Source organism: Aedes aegypti, chromosome 3 (genome assembly GCF_002204515.2).
Source record: "Aedes aegypti strain LVP_AGWG chromosome 3, AaegL5.0 Primary Assembly, whole genome shotgun sequence".
In the NCBI taxonomy this organism is placed as follows: Eukaryota; Metazoa; Arthropoda; class Insecta; order Diptera; family Culicidae; genus Aedes; species Aedes aegypti.
Genome location: NC_035109.1, coordinates 403,641,719 through 403,662,658, shown reverse-complemented (window position 1 = coordinate 403,662,658; position 20,940 = coordinate 403,641,719). Strand labels below are relative to the sequence as shown.

General features: G+C 36.3%; 1 protein-coding gene and 1 long non-coding RNA gene across 3 annotated transcripts in view; both read right to left on the bottom strand.

Moving 5' to 3' along the window:
- The window catches only part of LOC5564127 (neuroglobin), a 123,183-nt gene extending 121,562 nt beyond the window's left edge, over positions 1-1,621 (bottom strand). For both annotated transcript variants that reach the window (XM_021855621.1, XM_021855622.1), the window contains exon 1: positions 1,186-1,621. The gene's annotated coding sequence lies outside the window, so the exon portion shown is untranslated. The remainder of the gene's footprint in view (positions 1-1,185) is intronic.
- Positions 1,622-1,673: 52 nt separating this feature from the next.
- LOC110679835 overlaps positions 1,674-20,940 on the bottom strand; it is a 179,540-nt gene continuing 160,273 nt past the window's right edge. The window contains exon 3 of the long non-coding RNA XR_002502736.1: positions 1,674-1,993. This is a non-coding gene — a long non-coding RNA (uncharacterized LOC110679835). The remainder of the gene's footprint in view (positions 1,994-20,940) is intronic.

Below are 20,940 nucleotides of genomic sequence, written 5' to 3'. Positions count from 1 at the left end.
GTCCATAGACCAAGTCATTTAACAGTGGGATATTTACCACCAGCATAATTGATGTAGAATTTTTTCCAGTTCTTCAATTGCACATAGAATACTACTGATTGGAACTCACAATACTGTTTGATGAAATCGTAGGTTGTAATAATCTACAAGTCTTCAACGAAAAGTATCGATTATTGTAAAAACACATTTATATACCTAAAAAAAAAAACATAAAAACAAATAATGGTTGTTTATAGCATCATATTGCATTGAAAATTCTCGACTGCCAGCAGCATATGCCCCAAGGGTATTCCCACGCCACACGGCAGTCTAGCGAACAATTAATTTCCGTCAAGTATTCACCAATCTTGCCTCACTGTGCGCAACGGAAGCCTGGCAGTTGGCCAGTAGCGCTGTGAAGATGTAAGCTACCATCGGGATTTCAGGCCAGCTTTGCCTCGTAGTTGGCCATGGCCTCGACTGTGTGCACAACACGTACGTCTCTCTCTCTCAAGGGACCTGGATCGCTTTACAATGCTATGCCACCAGATGAGACCCAAACCCGAAGCAACTCAACCAGCGGCACACATTATGTACTGCTGATAAGAACGGAATTCAAGGCAGTTACTGTTCTTCTTATTCCATGGATATTCTTCTTTTGTCCAGCGGTAAACCCAGCTCAACTCAGCACAGCACTTGAGTGTATGAAGGCTTTTCAGCTCCGCTCCTTCCACTTGCTCCAGGAAAACACTAGGCACTATTATGATCCCTTCTTCACTTTTTGGTTTTGCAATGCACAACAAATATGGCTCCGTCAATCCCTTCTTCAAAAATGTTTCCTCTTCATATCCAAAGGAAATTGCCACAAAACGCAAGGAAAATCTCAACAGCCCGTACGTGAGATAAACAATGATTCCATCCACGAAAAACCCCTTTTCTTCTGCTCATCAATACATTACGCTGGAACGCGGGTGCTTTTGAAATTGATTTTTCCGAACTTAATTTCCCTTCCAAACCCGCTGCCACCACTTGGAGTTCTGTAGAGAAAAAAAAAACTGCGCCACGAAGACAGGATTCCCGAATGTGCTTCCTGCTTTTCCGCCGTTTACACCGGCAACGCCTCCCACATGTCCTTTCCATCCATCCTTGAAACGGGACCCAAAACACATCTACCACCCATCAGCTCCACCACTTCGATTAACTGACCCTCATCAATGGGGAAAATGCACCACGCTCACTCGCAGCAGGCGACGCGACGAATTCTAGCTGCACCCACTTTCGATCGCGACTGTTGTTCATTCAACACTAACCGACCGACTAGAAGTTGAAATCCTGGCTGGCACCTTTGTATCCAAACCCGAATCACTCACGCTCTCAGCGACCGATGCGCGCATGGTTATCACTGTGATTCCGCGTTCGGGATGAACTCTGTTTCCTTCAGTAGTGAGTGACCAACCCCCGAGAGTTCGGGCTAGCATGCCATGAAAAACTACCACCACCCACACAAATTCCAGGTTGCTGAGTTATGGCGCGGATGCTCCCCATTCAGACAAGAGAAGAAGCACGGTGTGCTGCTTAGACCATTATTATCAGGAAAAAAATATCTTCATAAAATCTGTGCTCACCGGATGTTTTTATGGGGAAAAATATAGGGCCGTTATAAGGCTACTTCCTTTTGATGGTATAAGTCCACAAAGTCAAAGAAAGACAGGTCAGGATTTTGTAAATTTCTAAAAATAAGATGCACAATTGCACTGAATAGAAAGAGGCGAAACCTGTTTGTAACCACCATACAAAACGACAGGTGAGCAAAACATTGATAGTGATTTTTTTCTGATAATAACGATCTTGGAAGCACCGTGAACCATCAACACCGGCTGCAGACCATGTGATGACGCTGGTGAAGGCGGGAGGCACGCTGGGCCGACTGGTGGAAATGGAGACGCATGGTGGTCCAGCAGCGACAAAACAGGTGGTCAGGTTTTCATCCACTGCTGGGGAGGGCATGAGCTCTCTGAAATGAAGCGAAACAGGAAGAGAGACAAAAAAAAGTTGCAATAAATACTGTGACTTTTGTGGTTTGGGAATGAGAGCGACAGGATCGTGACAGAATCATAAATTTACTAGATTGGAACAGACTCGGAACGTGTGTGATGATAAGAGTATTCATTCCGATGGAGTGTGACTTAGGAACACACTTTTGCTGGAGGGAGTATTTGTTTTGATCGCAGAACAAGGGAGCGTGTAATTCGAGGTGAAACAGAACTCGATGATGGACGTTTATGTCCATCATGCCTAAAATTGCTGCTATAGAAGTTGAATTGCCATACTTTAATTTGCAAACGTGCCAATTGAAGCTATTGAATGATGGATGCTGATCACGTACGGTACCGAACTGTCGTCGATTATAAATGGTTAATGGACGTCATACGAGTTGTTCGGTAATGGTACGTGTAAGAAAGAATCCATTGTTTGTCTTTTTGGTTGGTTATAGCGCCGATATGCTTGAAGTGAGTACCTGTTGCTTATTTTGTTTTCAAAGATGTGAAACGTTTTAGCGCACAGCTATGAGCATCAATCTTTAATTTTAATGATTCATAATGAAAACCAAGAGTCACTGATATTTTTACTAGCTTTACATTAATTATAACTGCAATTTATAGTTTTATTTATGATTAACGATAAATCCCGTATAAAATTCTTGTGAACTTCGTAATAGCAAATTACACACAAATCGTCAATATCTTTATGATTAATCATTAATGCTCTGCCTTAGATTTCACTTTTTTCATCATAAGGATTCAATGATATCTTGGATACACTGCATGGGTTCCATGTAGCATTTTTTTCACTGATTTAATATACCCCCTAGGGCAATTCAAAATTTAAAAACAACTCCTAAATATAAATCATTGAATTATATTATGGTGTTTTTACAGCATTTGACGTGAAAACATTGAACAGGTTTGTATAAACTTCCGTTTCTTAAGAGGATTTTGTTTTATAGGCTGGTTAAATAAAAAGGCACTTGCAATGAAGCATTTTTCCATATGTTGCTAATAATAGTTTCTCGTAGTTTCAAATTATAGAAGGTTAAAAACAGATTTCAGTTAGACTTATCAACAAAATATCCCAATTTGAGATAGATCTTTTTATTATTAGGAGTTTCAAATGATTTTGAATATATTAAATGTTCTTTTACATGCAAAGGTATCGACCGTTATAATTATATTTTGAATCTGTTTACCTGCATATCGGTCTATTTTTCTCGAAGTAAGAGGGAGCATAGAGAAGAAAACAATGAATAACAAAACGGCTAAAAAGGAAAAAACGCAGTTCATATAGAACGATCATGTCTGTGGCTTATCGGGGAGAAATACGCATGGTATGCACAAACCATCCATGACTGTGTAACGATTCCCCAAAAATATAAGCCACCGATCGATAGAGCCTGCTTGATCGCCAAACAGTATAAGGTCGCTTGAAACCTCCTTCCTTTTGGCTGTCTTGGTAGTGTCATTCTAAAAACACGCTAAGCCGTTTCCATAGGGGACGTTAGCCACAAGGAAGGACGTTTCAAGTAATACTGTTTCATATGGTATGCCCCCTTCAACATCTATTCCAATTTATCTCGCCGTTCTCTTACGGTACCTATCCATCTAGTATTCATTGCTTTCTTCTCCATTCCTCCTCTTACTTCGAGCAAAATAGACCGATATGCCGGTAAACAAATTCAATACATTTAAAAGTATATATTAGAAGCTGTTCATTTTTTTACAAAATGATTTAATAAATTCTTGGAAAAGTAGAGAAATTTTATTTGTTTAAGTTGGAGTAGTTATTATTATTCAGTTAATCATATTCTGGAACTTATTCAAACCTCAAAGTTTAGGCTAAAAATTTTAAGATTTAGAGGTGGCACAAGCGTCTTGAATATTCAAGTTATAAAAAATTACCTTCAGTGAAGTCACCATAACTTCGGTAATTTCTAACCAATTCTGAAATTTTCAGCACCACTTTTTTCAAAATTAAATTTATGAAAACTTTGTAGAACATCAAATATGTCAAAAATCAAAACTAGTTTTAATTATAAGTATATATAAGTCCAAATTTTTACTCATTTTACTACAAAATATCTTTGTTTGACCATAACTTCATGCTCAACCGATTCCAAATTTTTTTGCATGCTTTTGAAGCGTATTTAATTGTTTTCAAAGTTTTCATACATCGCATTTCACAAAAAAAATTGAACAAGATTGCACAAAAACATGATTTTGAACAAAACTTGCCAGTATTTTTCAAATTTTTGTCAGTTAAATAATATTTCTAAAGCTGAAACTGGTTTTCCTCATTTGTTAAAGGATTTTGCAACACTTTTAAAATAATTTTGAAACAAAAATATTTTTGCACATGTTAAATAGTATATGTACCATTCAACTCGTTATTAAAACAAGATGCTTCATAAACATAAGTTTGATAAGAAAAAACTTAAGTAGTCCAAAGAAATTTGTGTTTTTTAATTAAAAGCTATGTTTTGTGTTATTTTCGTTGAATAACTTAGTCAAAATGATTTAAAAAAAAAATGTTGTATAAACAGTTTGGTAACAACGGAATGTTCTTCAAAAATATGTATAAATATTTGGAATTAGTTTAGTATTAATGAAGTAGCAACAAATATGAATTTTTGAGTAAAATGAAGAAACATTTAGATAAAACTATTAAGACTAGTTTCGATTTTAGACAAATTTAATGTTCTACAAAATTGTCATGAATTTAATTTTGAAGGTAATGGTGCTTAAAGTTGGTTAGAAATTACCGAAGTTATGGTGACTTCACTGAAGGCCATCCCAACTAACAATTCAGAGCTACAAACAAGCATGCATGTTTAATTTTTATTTAATAATGGTAATGACAGCTGAATAAAAATGTTGCTCTATAAAGAGCTGAGAAGGTGCTTTTTTAACACAAACTTAGGTCAATGATCAACGTTATGCATTAGAATGAACAAAAGTTGAATCGCCACTTATTAAACGTTTCCAAAGATTCTCATTCGACTAGTCAAGATTGTTTTACTAATGAGCTGAACAAGACATGTTTCCCCCAATTAAAAAGCCAATATTCCACTGAACAAATGTATATGTATAAAAGGGTATTCAGAAGACGAACTAACGTTTTACTTGCGTCGCACTTCAGCTATTTCCATATGTTAAACATAAGCATGAATAAGAGCTTAATAAGTTTCTTATAAAATCTTAATTCAGCTTCAGTATGTTATAAAATCAGTTGATCCAATAGAGGCCAAAATGACGATTAATTAACACATTGTTCAGCAATAAATAAGCCTTGTAAAAGCGGCCACAATATAGCTAAATTTCATAAAATGGACAAAATATCCGAAATTCATGTTGAGTTCCGAATGCATTTCAAAGCTTATAACTTATGCTTTCTCAAAACTTTTTAAATAGTCGTTCAGAAAATAAACATGGTCAGCCTCCAGAAATGTAAAATTATTTTGAAAAACAAAAATAAACATTTGAGCTATGTATTCCTAGTAGGAGCAATAGCTAATTATAATAAGGATAGCAGAAGGTGATATTAACCTGATAGATGTAATATATAAAAGATCTGGAAGCGATATTTAAAATAAACTGCATACAAAAAACAAGCAAAATGATGTTTTCTTCAGATCTTTTATGTCAATCAAGCTTTGTTTGTCAGTACTTCGACAAACAAAGCTTGATTGACATAAAAGATCTGAAGAAAACATCATTTTGCTTGTTTTTTGTATGCAGTTTATTTTAAATATCGCTTCCAGATCTTTTATATATTATATCTATCAGGTTAATATCACCTTCTGCTATCCTTATTATAATTAGCTATTGCTAAGCTTTTTTCGCCTGCTCGGGATGTTGTTCCGTACAATAAAAGTGGAAATTTCTTTGACAGAATTGATTAAATGCATTTCTAAAGCGAAATGACATTTCTTCACAACTGAATAGTGCGATCTAAGAAAAATGATTACCTTGGCCATTTCTGAAAAAATATTCCACGCGTCAGGATATTTGAACATTCTTCTATTCAGGCGCATAGTCCTCAGAACACTTCAAATGATTTAAATATATTTATACAGAATACTATTTCTTTAATGCATAATAGGTTTATGAAAAATACAATAATATAATTAATTAATACAAATATAATTTATAAAATAAATAAATTTCACATTAAATTAATGAATTAATTAAATTGAAGTTTTGAACAAACTAAAACTTATCATGAAATTAGATTAAGGTGAAGATGCATCGAAGCCAAACCTAAAATTTTCACGAACATAAATCTAGAGAACTAAACATCCGTTCAAGCTAAAAACTTAATCGATTGGTCACCACCAGCTTGTGACCAATCGATTAGGTTTTCAGATCGAACCGCTGCGCTGTTTGGTTCTCTAGATTTGTGCTCTTGAAAATTTGTGGTTTGGCTTCGATGCATATTCACCTTAATCATTTCAGACTGATATCACTTTGTGTAAATAAACATTATTTTTGACCATCATTGACATAAATTTTCTCACTGTGCGCTAAAAATAGCCGACTCTTAGTTCAGAACTAAACATCAGCTGAATAATATGCTTGTTCAGTTTCTGATTAGCGTACCATGTGTTGATTAGACGATGTCGAATAGAAGCTCAAACATGATCACTATTCAGCTATGAGAGGTTTATATTTTGCACAGGACGATTTATTCTTCAATTCTAAGATGGCGCAGATGGCAAGGCACACCGCTGACGATTGGAAGGTCTCGAGTTCGAATCAAGTATCCAAGCGATTTTAATATGGTTGTTACATCATGATAAATGTGTCACTACATTTGAAGCGCCTGAAAATAAAAAATATTTGTTTTTAATTATATTTGGACCATTCGTATAAAAGCTGAACTAAATCCTTGTAAAACGTTTTGAAAGCTGAAAAATAAAGTTGGAATTCGGCGACATGCTTTAAAGTTTCTCCAAATTTGTGTGAACAACGCCTGAACAAAGGTTGGCCATGAAAATTGTTAAAATGTTATTAAACATGATGCTGAATAAAACTGCAATAATGGTGTTTGTCAAATGAGTGAATGTTAGTTGGGATTTTAATAACTTGTAAATTCACCTTCAAGATGCTTGCGCCACCTCTAAATTGTAACATTTTTAGCTCAAACTATGAAGTTTCTCTTTTGATTTTGATCTCTTTTGGGATGGTACACAAATTATGTCACGCTAAATTTAAACTTTTTCGACCCCCTCCCCCCCTTTGTCACACTTTTTGTATGAGTCCTGCGAAAATTTTGTAAGGCATGTCACGCTGGCTCGACCCCCTCCCCCCCTTGGAGCGTGACGTAATTTGCGCATGATCCTTTTGAGACCCTTCCCTCCCCCTTGTCAAACAACGTCAAAATTCGAAAAAAAAACTTCGACCAACCCCCCCAAAAAGCTGCGTGATTTATGGGCGACCCTGCAGCTGAATTTGGAGCCATATTTTACATCAGTAGGGTAAAACAAAACTATCAAAATGTTCTCGAAGCTTCTATGATTTGAAACAGACAGAAATATCCATCCAAAATGCGGCGTAACATCATGCACATGATTCTTTTCTAGATTTTACATTACACATCGTGTAAAATTACATTACCATCAGGTGAATTCCGCTACACATTGAGCAGCATAGACTTTAACATATTACACGAAAATTTGCACAAATTTATTTTATGGTAATGTTGTTGATGGAAAGGGTAGTGCTATAGGATACGTACGGTAGACGTTCTGGCCGACAAATATTATATTTACGCATTGCGATCATGCGCTGCTGATTAGAACAAACTCACCAAATTACTCTTTCGAAACTCCTTTGCAATCCGCCGCTCCTCTAACAGTGAACGCATTGCTGGAGCCATCACAATGCACTCTCTTGCTTTGGTTTCACCAAGCAGATTGCTGACAAAACGCGAAAATGGAAAAAAAAACTTCCATTCTGGCGACGCAAAACAAAAACGAACCCGCTTGCCTGGGTTTTAACGAAACCACTTTGTGTAATCACAGAATATCTTTTTCAATCCGTCCAGGTGGCGAAGTACCGTCGACGAAGGTACAAGCGCAGTCGCGAAAAAATCACAGTTGTACAATTTCAACTAATCAAATTACAATCGGCAAAATAACAAAGAACGCACCTTTTAGTTTAGTTGTTTAGTATCGACGTAATATTCACATTCGAATTAAAGTCTGGATGGCGTAGCACCAGCTGAATCATCGGCAAAATCGCGCAAAAAACGAGAGCACGAAAAATAACGACCGTTCGCGAGCAGCACCTACTGCGATTCATACATCGCGGAATCGAGCATGGACACAAATGCATGTAGGTTATGTAATTTTACACAATTTGTAGTGTTAATTTGCGATAAATCTGGCATTCTATTTATGTGTATGTGAATTTTATGATGATTAACATCAAAGTTGTTCTGAGATTTTAAAAATTTATATAAATTATAAAATTACTATTTTTTTTAGATTCCAGCACAGCTGGGTTTCGCTGGTTTTCAGTTGATTTTTTTTCTAATCATTCTATGCAGCGGAGCCCCAGCGAGCGAATACCCACTGTACTGAGACTCTGATGTAAAATACAAAAATCTCATAAAATACGAAAATCTCATAGATTCTTACAGAAATACCTTCTCACAGATAACAACATTATTTCAAAAGATCAAATGCCGGATTTGTAATTAAGACCAATCAAGATTTCCAGAATGGCTTACATAATCCCAGAATTATAATAAACCTAGAATGTCTATCGGGATTCCAGAATTTCTTCAGAAAAGTTCAATATGAAGCCGATTAAGAAAAGTTTTTTCTTGGCCTATCTTGATGCATGAGAAATTCCTACAAAGAATCTATCAATAAAGCAGTTTGTTCTGATTGCAGTACGTAGTTGAAAAGAAATGTAAGTTCAAACGGGAATCGCTGTATAAAATTTCTACAAGAAATCGGCAAAAAATTTCTTCAGTGGTTCCTAAGAAACAGCATAATTATCGTAATGCCAAAATTCACGTCGAAATTCAAAATTCCTACAGGAATTTTAAAACTGTTTTTGAAATCTTGAAATATCTTTCGGAATCTTGAAATATCTCTCGAAATATCAAAACTGATATTATTTTCCTATGATTTTTATTCGAATTTTAATTATTTCATTCAATTCTACAATTTTCAAGCATGAGTAGCAACCTCTGAAGCTAACTACCAATAGCTTTGTAGTAAACACTAGTTTTATACATATCAACACGTTGTTTGGTTTATAGTATGTTAGAAGGGTGTAATGAAGTAAAATGACACAAACATGTACCATTCGTGTTCCACATGTAGCATTAACTATAGAGAATGCAGTTAACTTAACTTCACTGCATTGTATTCATACCGCCTAATATTTCAAGTTATTTGTTATTTTAGTGTGTTCTGTAACATAACGAACTCAAACTTCTACCTTTCCTGATTTCTAACCCTTTTTGAATCATTTGGTAAAGCTGAGCAACAATAGCTTTTCTAAACATAATTAAACCTGTAAGTAATGCATTTTGACTGCATCATTGTATACGATTATAAGATTTTGAAGAAAACTTTCCTTGAGTAACTGTGAAACCCCTGACTAACACTAATTCAAAAAAAGGTGTATCCCTGCTGGGACGTAATGTCAAAGAGGAAGAAGATGAGTGCAAAAGGTACCATCATAAACAACCTGTTGTGACTTTGTTGTTTATTCAGTTCGAACTCTTGCCCTATTATGGAACAAAGATTTGCAATTGAGTTTTTACACCTTATATATCTTAAACTACAAATGAATCCTGATAAACATGGCTTATTCTTTGATTAACATAATAATTACGATATCTTAAAATGCACAGAAATAGTGGATAATTTTCTTTTTTATTTCTAGTACCATTTCAAACATTATATTCATTTCTTATATCTAGGAGTTCATCAAAATCAACTAAGGGATTATCTTAATTTGAACAGACATTTCCCTAGGGATGACTTCTATAAATATTCCTTCTAGAATATGTTGAAGTCTAATTCCAGAAATTTCTCTAGGAATTCAAAAAGAGATTATTCCTAAAATTTGACTTTAAGTTTATGACCAGTAACATTTTCCAAAGTATTTTCTTCAAGTATTATTTTGACAATTTTTATTAATGCTTCCAGTAATTTCTTGCACATCTATATATAAGAATTTCCCTGAGTAGCTGTTCAAAATTTTCAAGGATGTTTTCAAGGAATTTTGAAGAATTCCACTTTGATTTTTTTAGAATTCCTTCTAGAATATTGTTATTACTATGCCGTGAATTCATTTCAATTATGACATAAATAAACTCATGATGAATTTTTCCTAAAATTACTCCAGGTATTGCTTCAAATAGTTCAAGTTTTTTTCTAATACTTTTTAAGGTTCTCCAGGGTTCTCTTCATAATTTTCTCTATGATTTTAGGCAAGAATTTTTTTCCAATGGTTTATTTACTACAATTGGTTTGCACTAACCGTTCATCTAAACTTTTTCCAGAAATTTCTCTATGGAATCTTCCAAGAATTTCACCAGAGATCGCAGCAGGCCGTGCGCGCGGATGGCTGCTTTTTCTCGTTTGCTGTCACGTTCATATCGAGTCCGCCTCATTAATTCGGCCGGCGAAATTTTCAAACGGCTATACCACCCAGGAGAAACCGAAAAATGCAATAAAGTGTTTCCTGTGGTTCAGCTCTGCAATTCCGGGAAATTGGCGTTAGTATTGGTGCCAAAATTGACTGTGAAGTAGGGTAGAAGCACCAGTTTTGGCCATACGCCAGTTGTAGCCATAGTGGATTATACCCCGTTTGACATAGCCAATCAGCATGACACATTTTGTGTTCAATAGCTTACATTCACGGGATAGGGCTTCATTCATTTACTCGTCCAAATTGATTGAAAACATAAGAAAAACAATTAATTTTCATTATAATTTTAACTCCCATACACCTAATTTGGTCACTCTCATAAGAAATCAATGCGATTGGCCAATTTAGGAGCTGAAGTTAAATCTATGGCCGAAACCTGTTCTGATGGCCTATATTGACCAATGAGATTTTAAAAGCGAAAAATGGTTTTAGCTTAGTTTAGATATTTTACATACATAATATAGGTTGAAAGCTTGCATTTGCATATATGTAGTTTAAATGCGGCTTCCCCTATGATTTGTATTGACATTTTCTATTAGGCTGGTCCAAGCTTTTACCCTATTCAATTTTGAAACAAAGAATATCTTATCAGTTGTGCGATTTGTTCGTGTGGAGATGATAAGAAAAGAAGTGCTACTTGAAAGAATTAACAAGATCTGTTGAATAATTATGCATTGAAACACAACGTGTGCATAAAACAATGAAAATTCTACCAGTTATGCGTCTTCTCAACTGTTTGAATGTAGATGGTTTCATATATAAACCAAATGGCCTTCAGATGCTACATGTTTCACTTGCTCCTGATACTTTTCGACCCCAACTTATCACAAAAATAAAATAAAACAAATAAAATGCGTCCTAAAATAATCCTTTCCGAAAGAAAGCAAACCCATAAACAACAGCTTGATCTACATACATTTTGCAAGCATCCTACAGCAATGAACGAACAAGATTTGTCTACGTATCATCACAGGTGCAATCGCAGCTCCTCTACCATTGTTAAGGGACACTAAAGAAGACGACGACAATACCCCAAAGGGTGAATAACAATCCCTCTGTCGTCGTCTTCGAAAGTTCTCCTTCTGATGCCCAGTAAGGTGATATTTAATTCAGCAAACACAATTTAACCACAAGCAAGAAACCCAGTGTTCCACCTCATGCCAGCAAGCCTCCAAAAAGCTTCAGTTGAGGAGGATCCTCAGTCAGCCTCTGTCACAGCCTTGGTAGATCCATCAAAGCCACCTTCCTGCAATGGGAGAAACGAAAAAAATGGGAACGAGTGGCACTCATCATGAGCACGAAGCACTTCTGTGGGCTCACAAGTTGTGCTGCGGTGAGTGGCTCTTATGTATTGATTTTCATCCTGGCACATCGTCCTCGTGTGTTTGTCCTCACAGAGGAGGGAACAACGACTTGTATGCAACTCATCCAAGCAGGCGGCACATTACTCATACATGCAAAGCAAGAAGAGAGCAAACATGGAGCACATGACATGCTGAGACCGTTTGGGAAGTGGAACAGCTCGATGCAAGGAATAGTTGCACACTCAGACATGGACGCAGCCAGGATTTCCATCATGGGGTGACGGTTGTAGGCAAATGACCTTAACAGTTCTGTCGTGAGTTTTATTTATGCAAAATATATCATTCTCCTTTTCAATTCGCAGTGAGCACAGGGGAGTCCAGACTATGTGTTGGTTCAATTTGTTGGTTGAGTAACGGGTCTATTCATGGTTTGGAAAATTCTAGATTGAAAAAAAAAATGAAATTCGATTGATCGAGATCTTATTGAGTAGTAATTTTACCCTGACCAAGATAATAATATATTCCCCTTAAGCATCCCTATGATAGATTCCAGCAACATTGCAGTTGCATAATGACTATTACGACACTGAACTATTCAGTGCGGGAATGCATGCCGTTTCATGACACATTGGCGTAATAAAAAAGCCTATTACGATGAGAAATTGCAAAAAAATTAAACAGAACATTCATCTTCGTAACAAATCAGTTAATTTTTTATTTGTTTTTTTTTTTTCGTCGACCTGTCTACGCCCATGTACTCATAATTATACAAATGACGACGACGACGACAGGAAGTGCAATAGAGGAGATTCGTTCGTTCCCCGTGCTTGGGTTGGGAGCCCGGATTTGTGTTTTTATGCTTTGGGGCACACGGGGGCTTTTACTCCGGTTAGCTCGAGGCGGAAGAAACAAAACGAGGACAAACCCATCAACGGTGGCGGCGGCGGTTCACACGGTAGCTTGAGCAAAGTCGACCATGCCACCGAACCGAACAACGACACGACGACCATGGGTTTGTTGATTCTAGATGAAAGCGAAAATCTGGATCAATTTTTGTCACTTTCTTTCGAGCATCACTTGGTTGACACTGCAAAAACGTTGTGGTTCAACAATGTGGTGACGATGTCGATGGCTGGATGTTTGGATAGCTATTTAATGTGCTTTGTGGCTGGCCACCGTTTGAACAATTCCGTTAATGCCCCTAGTCTGGGCTTGAGCCGGGATCAAAAGGATGATGAAATTAATGTCTGCTCTATGTTCGCTGCATCAGATGGACATAGATTGGGGACATTATGGTCACTTGGAGTGTTGCGGGATGTGCTGAGGAGAACATCTGCTTCAGTATTGGGAATACTTTGTTCTTTTTCGTTTCAGTCCACGGTTGATTGACTTTCAGAATGATACATTAGAAATTGATGATTAAAGCTTATTACTAAGCAGTGAATCAATTGTTACTCAACACGCAGCAACAAAGACATTGTCGTCTCCTCTTCTTGTTGCAACAATTTTATTCCGCAACATCAGTTTATCATCACTTGAACAGAATATGACAATAATCGATCACCACGAGCGCAGCGATTTTCTGGGCTTCGCATTGCAATTTTCGAGAACTTTCTCCGTGTTGGTAAACATGGACAAATTACACAGCGTAACAAAAATGACATTTTTGCGTGTCTCAAGAATCAAATGATGTGTTTCTGGTAGATTTGGGTCTTCTGAATCTAATGCCGTTCTCAGAAATGTTTCAGCACGTCACAATTTTTAGCTACAGATCGCCAAAGTTGTATGAAACACTGGTTTCATTGATGTTTAAATTTAAACAACGAATGGTTGTGTTTTCAACTGTCTGTCACGTTTTTTTCGCGTTCTGCGTGTTGGATTTTCACGCGATTCCGATGATGTTTCGGCCGGTGCTACGCCACCCGGATTTTCTTTAGTTTATGATTAGTGTTTTGTTTTGTGATAAAAGTGCTTTATATTTGTGAATATTATACCTAAAGACGTTTTACGTGCTAGATGTTTAAGTGAATCCGCTAGTATCACCCGAATTTTATTGAATAGATCAAAAACCATATAAGTTTTAATTGATTTGATAGCTCCAGCTAAGTGCTTTCTGATACAATTTATTCAAAAGTGTTGTTTGAAGTGTGAAAACCACATTCAATAATGACCATTGTGCTGCGCATAGCTGTGAGAAGTGTAGGTCCTAAAATTGTGTGTGTGTTTTGAAGACAGAAATTATTTATACACGTATGTCGTATTTCCATTGAGATACGAAAACGTCTAGATGATATGAATTCAATATATATACAAAATGATTGATTTTTTGTGGAAACAGCTGCTGACCATAAGACCAACGAACGGATTTGGTGAGTTTGTTCCGATTAAACTGCTTATTTTCTGGGCTCTTTGTATCATGGGTTAGGGTAAACATATCTTCTCGTTTCAGAGAGCGGGCAATGCACAGTGGGACGGATTGGGGTTTTAGGAGGAAAGATGGAACTCACGCCTTCAATTACGATTTTACGTAAAAATGATAAAAAAAATGTTGTTCCTATTATAAAAACATTTTTTTTGGTCGGAACGAAAATTAGGGTAGCCCTTTGTAAAAAAGATAACTATCAAAACTTTTTTATTTTAAGGCATATCGATAAGTTTGTTCTACAAAGTTGAAGATCGGAAAATTTTAAGCTGAGGTGCTAAGGTGGCCCATCAATAATTGTTTTTTTGTGTGTTTTATTTTTATTATTTCGTGTTTCTCAGCAAAACTGTCTTCCCATCACTTTTAGAGCTAATTGAAACACAAACATACAAGGTATAGCTAATAGAAACAAATAGATTCATACTCGGTAAGTAGACCTTGACCAGGCAAAACGGGTTTTTTCTCTGCTTGTCAAATTTTTTCACTCATTTCAGATACAAATTACTTCTGAGTTTTTGGATTGCGATTTCGTGGTTTCGCTGGAACCATTCCTACGAGGCTTTGTCTTGCGATTCAGTGGATTTGCTGGAACTATTTCTTCAAGTGTTTTATTCAACAGTTGCAGTTTTTTCAAACATTCAAGTGTTTTGCTTTTCATTCAAGTTCGTTGTTGAAGTTTGGTGATTCAAGTTCATTTTGGAGTTTCGTTTGTTGTTGAACTTCCAACATAAGTATAAGTATTTTTTATTTTATTTCTTCATTTTACTATTTTTATTACTTTCTCAAACAAATTCACATCTTTTTCCTCGTTGAGTTTCTGTTATGGAAACTGACGAGGGTGAAGGGGGGTCAAAAGATGATCTTCAATCAATTGAAACCTCTTTGAATAAACCTTTTCGTGTGAAGGTTTATCGTTCCAGTTTTTCCGGTCCATTTGTAGTGTATTTTCGTAAGAAAGAAAATCCGATTAACGTTTTATTGATTTCATCTGAAATTTATAAAAAATACAAATCGGTAAAAGATATTAAAAAAATTTCTCTCGATAAGTTGAGAGTAATTTTTGGATCAAGAAATGATGCCAACACTCTTTTGGAATCCAAAATGTTTTCTGATTCCTATCGCGTGTATGCTCCTTGTGACGCATGCGAAATAAACGGAATTATTTATGATGAATTTTTGGATCGCGAAGATGTTAGGAACCATGGTTCAAGAATTTTTAAGAACCCATCCCTTTCTCCTGTTGAAGTCCTGGATTGTGTTCGTTTATTGTCAAAACAATATTTTGTTGGAAATGATTCCAAATATATGCATTCGAATTGCATCAAAATTACGTGTTCTGAAATGAAAGTGTGTGGAGTATGGGTAGTGGACACAAAAGTGTCTGCTCTTTAAAGAGAGCTATTTTTCAAGTGAATCTGCGGTGCATTAATTTCGTGCTACACAGTGTTGTGATTATGACATATGGTGCTCCAATGATTTGATGGAGTTTAAAACAGATGTGTTATTTTTGTCAGTGAAAACTCTGAAAATTTGTTTGCCAAAGTTGCAAAACCAATGGCCGAAGATCATGTTGTGCGGTATAACCGTTGTATGCGATACGTTCGTGATTGTGTGGTCAATACCTACATTACAATGGAATGCGAAGAACGTTTCCCTTTTACATATACCACGTAATGTTCTATGTTATGTGTACTGTCTTCTAATATAAGTGAGATATATATGTGTTCACAGGCACTCAATCTGTGGTCATCATTGATGACCATTTCTCACCGGTACCGCTGTAAAATTCTGTCAGAAATTAAAAAGAGGTAAGTTTTCTGATTGTAAAATTTCAAACGGACGTTCCCTTCTGGCGTCACACAACTTCGTGAAAAGGTCATTTATGGATGTTATGATCATTTTGTCTCGAAACATGCAGAAACATGTTTTTTTTTTCGTTTCTACGTAATGGATGAAATGAACTTTGAATGTTCATTTATCTTTACCATTTGTATCTCAATATACATATATGTGTGTTATCACATTTCAGTTGTTTTGCGTTGGTTGTGTAAAATGTGTTATACTGTGTAGTACGAATTGGATAATGTACTGTTGGCCTACAACAGACATATCTGTTTAAGTGTATCTAATTTGATCACACAACTTCATTAGGTTAAATGTGTGATCGGCACATACCAAGTAATTACGTATGTGGTCAGTTCATCACACTGTAAGTTTATTCATGATATTTGTGATGTCACAAACACAATAGCATATCAATTGCATCTACACAATAGTGATTTTTGAAGTTGGAAACACTTCTTAACGCCAAGCTCTTTCTTTCTTTTGGTGGATTTCATCGAGTCAACATCGTTGTTTTTCCCGAGCTGTGATATTTCATCCCTCGATTTTTTTTTTATTTCAACATGGCTGCCAACAACGTTCCTGAAGTCGAGATGCAGAGTGCTGAGGCTACATCTGGTAAGGTTGTGACCACCGAATCCCAGTTTTCTGAATCTGGCGATTCTTGTGCCATAAAAACAGGTTTACTAGCTGTGCCTTCTACTGCTGTGATTAACCCAGGAGACGGTGTTGGTTTGCCACGTGCTGAAGATGTGCCTCCCAGTGAAATTTCATCGGAGGCCTCTAAATGGCGTTTTCAAGTTAGGCTTGAGAATGGCCATTTTACACCTGCGTTAAAAGACGCCCTTCTGAGGGATTTGAATGTGTGTCTTTACTCTTCTCCCTCATCTTCTTTCAACCCTAGTTTTAGGGGCTGTGGCCTTAGGTTTGGGGTTGTCTGGTTTTCTCCAGACAACGAACCTAGCTATAATTGGCTTATTGAAAAGCTCACAGCAATTAATGAAAAAGCTGAAGACCTTAAGTTCGTAATCGAACTTTACGCTGCACACCAGAACAAAATCTGTGTGAATATTCCTTGGGATCCCAAGGAAGGTCTGCGTGACGCAAATGTTTTGAAGAGATTGAAATTTCAAAACCCCTCAATTTTAGCTGATCGCTGGAAGGTTGTGAAGACTAGCATTGATGATGCTTCTCTGGATGTTTTGCAGAAGCAAAACTTCCGGCTGAACTACGGGTTCTCAAAGTTACAAGTAGATGTACTTCTGCAGAAGAAATCTGCTAAATCAAAACAAATGTAATTTTTATTACCAGTCTGCTTATATTAAGCACCAAATGTTGCATAGATTTCTATGCAATTAATTAACTGAACTTCGGGTTCCCATTTTTAAGCAAGTTTTGTAGCTTCGTCTTACAATTGAGGAAGGGGCTGAAATGGGTTGCGCAACGAAGTGATGCGGCTGGTTTTGATAGTAATTCCATGTTATTTTCTATCAAATCCTTGCGCATCGCTGCGACACACATTGCAGTCCATCCTTTACAATCCGTGCGGCGATTCTTTCAGTAACATCTCCTTTAGATGTTCTGATAAATACAAGTTTTCTCTCTACTCTTTCCTATCTTTCTATTACCATACCACCCCCATCCTTTCCCTTTTCCGCTCAGGTAAATGATGTTAAGGCTGTTGTTTGGCGAGGCACAAATCTCCCAACTGGAGGGGAACGTGCTGCCAGAGCCATTTTACTGATACCTGATACTGATATGATGAATTTTTGGATCGCGAAGATGTTAGGAACCATGGTTCAGGAATTTTTAAGAACCCATCCCTTTCTCCTGTTGAAGTCCTGGATTGTGTTCGTTTATTGTCAAAACAATATTTTGTTGGAAATGATTCCAAATATATGCATTCGAATTGCATCAAAATTACGTGTTCTGGTTCAGTCCTGCCATATGCTGAAGTAATGAAATCTTCAAATAACATTTCTTCAGCTAATATTTTTGAAATTTTACCCAATGATGATGGAGTTGAATCATTCAATAATTTCAATAATTTTGTTTACAAACCTTCTGATAAAAGGAGAAGAACTGTTGATATTTCTTCGAACATACGAAATAATATTTCTGATGAACCTCAACCATCAACTTCTTTTGATATGAATTTTCCTCCCCTTAAGGCAGTGGTTCTCAACCTTTACAGTAATGCGACCCCCTTTGAAGCTTTACAAACGACTCACGGACCCTCAAAGGTGAATGTTCTTGAAATCGTTCTTGAAATTCAAGAATCCTGCTATGATTCTTTGGAGGAGTTTACTCATAATTGAGCCAGGAATGTAGATTTCTGGCTACTAGCATTTTTTCAAAAGTATCCTTGTCATACTCCATACCACCATAAACAATATTGACAAAATCCAACAAAAAAAAATGCAGGGCAAGTAGAAGAAACCCCTTGGGCACTTCCATCTTTCACTTTAACATTGTGGATTTTTTGCATCCGAAGGTCTGAAACTCTGCAGTAAACCGCATTTATGTCCAGTTTTAGAATAGAGTAACGAAAAACTTGGGACAACAAAGATTCATTTTAAGACGGTGAACTTTCTCGACCGAAACTTGGAAATTAAAATGTTACTTAAAAACAACGTTTTTTAGCAAAAATATGAACTCAGTAGCTTAAAAAATATTATGCCGACGTGAAACAAAAGTGCAAATAATAATATACATTCTTCAATATTCTAAATCGCACTAGCTTCTCAACAAAAATATTCCCAGGAGTCAATAGAGTCCTAATCCCCTGTCCCAATTTTAGTACCAAACGCTTAAGTATAGGCCAAAAACACATACCTACTCAATATTCACATGCATTTCGTTGGTTTACGGTCAAAACACATTTTTCCTGATTTATGAGGTTTTGTCACACCCCTCGATTTATGCTTAAATTTTGGGTGTACAGTCAAATGCGAACCAAGGGACCATCGAGTTAGCCATGAAAACCAACTTTCACTATGGTTCTCTAACTCGATATCGAGATACGGAATATCGAGTAAGAGAGAGTCAACTTTATTTTGTTTTTCCTGTCCCTTCTGAAATGTCAGATAGGAACAACCCCAGTGTTAAAAGTTGAGCCCATGTGGCGTTTTTGTCAACTAAGTGAACGTCAAACATGATCAAAAGTGTCAAGGTTCAAATTTGAACCAATTTTTAAATTAAAGTTTAAATATGATACAGCTGTTATTTACGCATGAAAATTTGCCAAACTAGTAACAAGAACACGCCCTACCGTGTTATTTAATAAAAATAAGCTTTTATCAAAAAAATTATGACACGATCAAAGATTTCATCAAAAATCGTCAGGTCTGGATGCTTTGCATTGGATATTTTAAGAAACTTGCCAATGGGCTTCTAAGCTCTGCTATATTCTGCTGAGGGGAGAATTTGTCAAAAGACTCGCCAGGAAATCTTCGAAAGCTTTGTCAGATATCCGTAAGGAATCTTCGCAGAAGTAAACTGAAGTTAACTGCGACAAATATCGATCAAAAATTTTTACTCGAAAACTTAATTAAAAATTCACAAGACTTCCACGAATGGTTTTTGAAGAAGCTGTGAAAAATCTTGCTTTGTTCACTACTTCCAATAGCTAACAAAGATCTAAGAAATTTTTAAAGGTTCTTTCCAGGAAGCTGGCAAAATCTGCCAAGAATTAATCTATTTTTAAAATCGCACTGAATTAAACTAAAACGAATCTGCGTAAAGTAATCATCTCTGGCTTGCTATGCCAGCCGACAGAATGACATTGAAGGTAATTTCCCAGTATTATCACAGTTGAATAAAACAAAAAAGGTTACGGCTTAAAAATATTTGAAAGACGTAATATGTGCAACTGGACAGCGTCCATTTATTACGTAAAGCTAAAATTAGAAATTTAGGACCCTCGTCCGTAACGCTTTTTACGTGAAAAATTTCAATTTTTTGTATGAGCCATAACGCTTTAGCCTACTCCCCCACTCCCCTGGAGAGTTACGTAATTTGTGGATATTAGGAACATATTCCTCATATCAAGAGAAACAACAATAATTCTCAATGGCTTCACGGACCCCCTGAGAGCTCGTCACGCCCCCCTAGGGGTCCGCGGACCACCGGTTGAGAAACCCTGCCTTAAGGCATCTGCACCTCACAAAAATATTCCAGGTTTTAAAAGATTTGATTCTGATTGTTCATCTAAGCCTAATAAGCAGTCCAAGGCTAATTATAATGAGCAAAATAACGAAAATTCAAGTCACTCAATTTTGAGAATCCTTGAAGAAATTGTTGACTTTTTGGGATTAAGTGATTTTTGGAAAAAAAAATCATTAAAATGGTTTTACCATTTTTGACCACTCTTTTGAATAAATTGAATTCATTTGTTCCCCTCATTGCCTCATTATTTTCTTCCTAACGGCTTCAAATAATTGCAATAATTTGAACATTTTACAATGGAATTGCCGCAGCGTCATTCCCAAAATTGATCGGTTGAAAGCATTAATTACAAATTTTAATGTAGATGTGTTTTGCTTGAATGAAACATGGTTAGGAACATCAAAATTTTTCCGTATTCCGCAATTTAACTTAATAAGGAAAGATAGGGATTCATCATTTGGAGAAGTATTAATTGGCGTTCGTGAAAATATTGAAT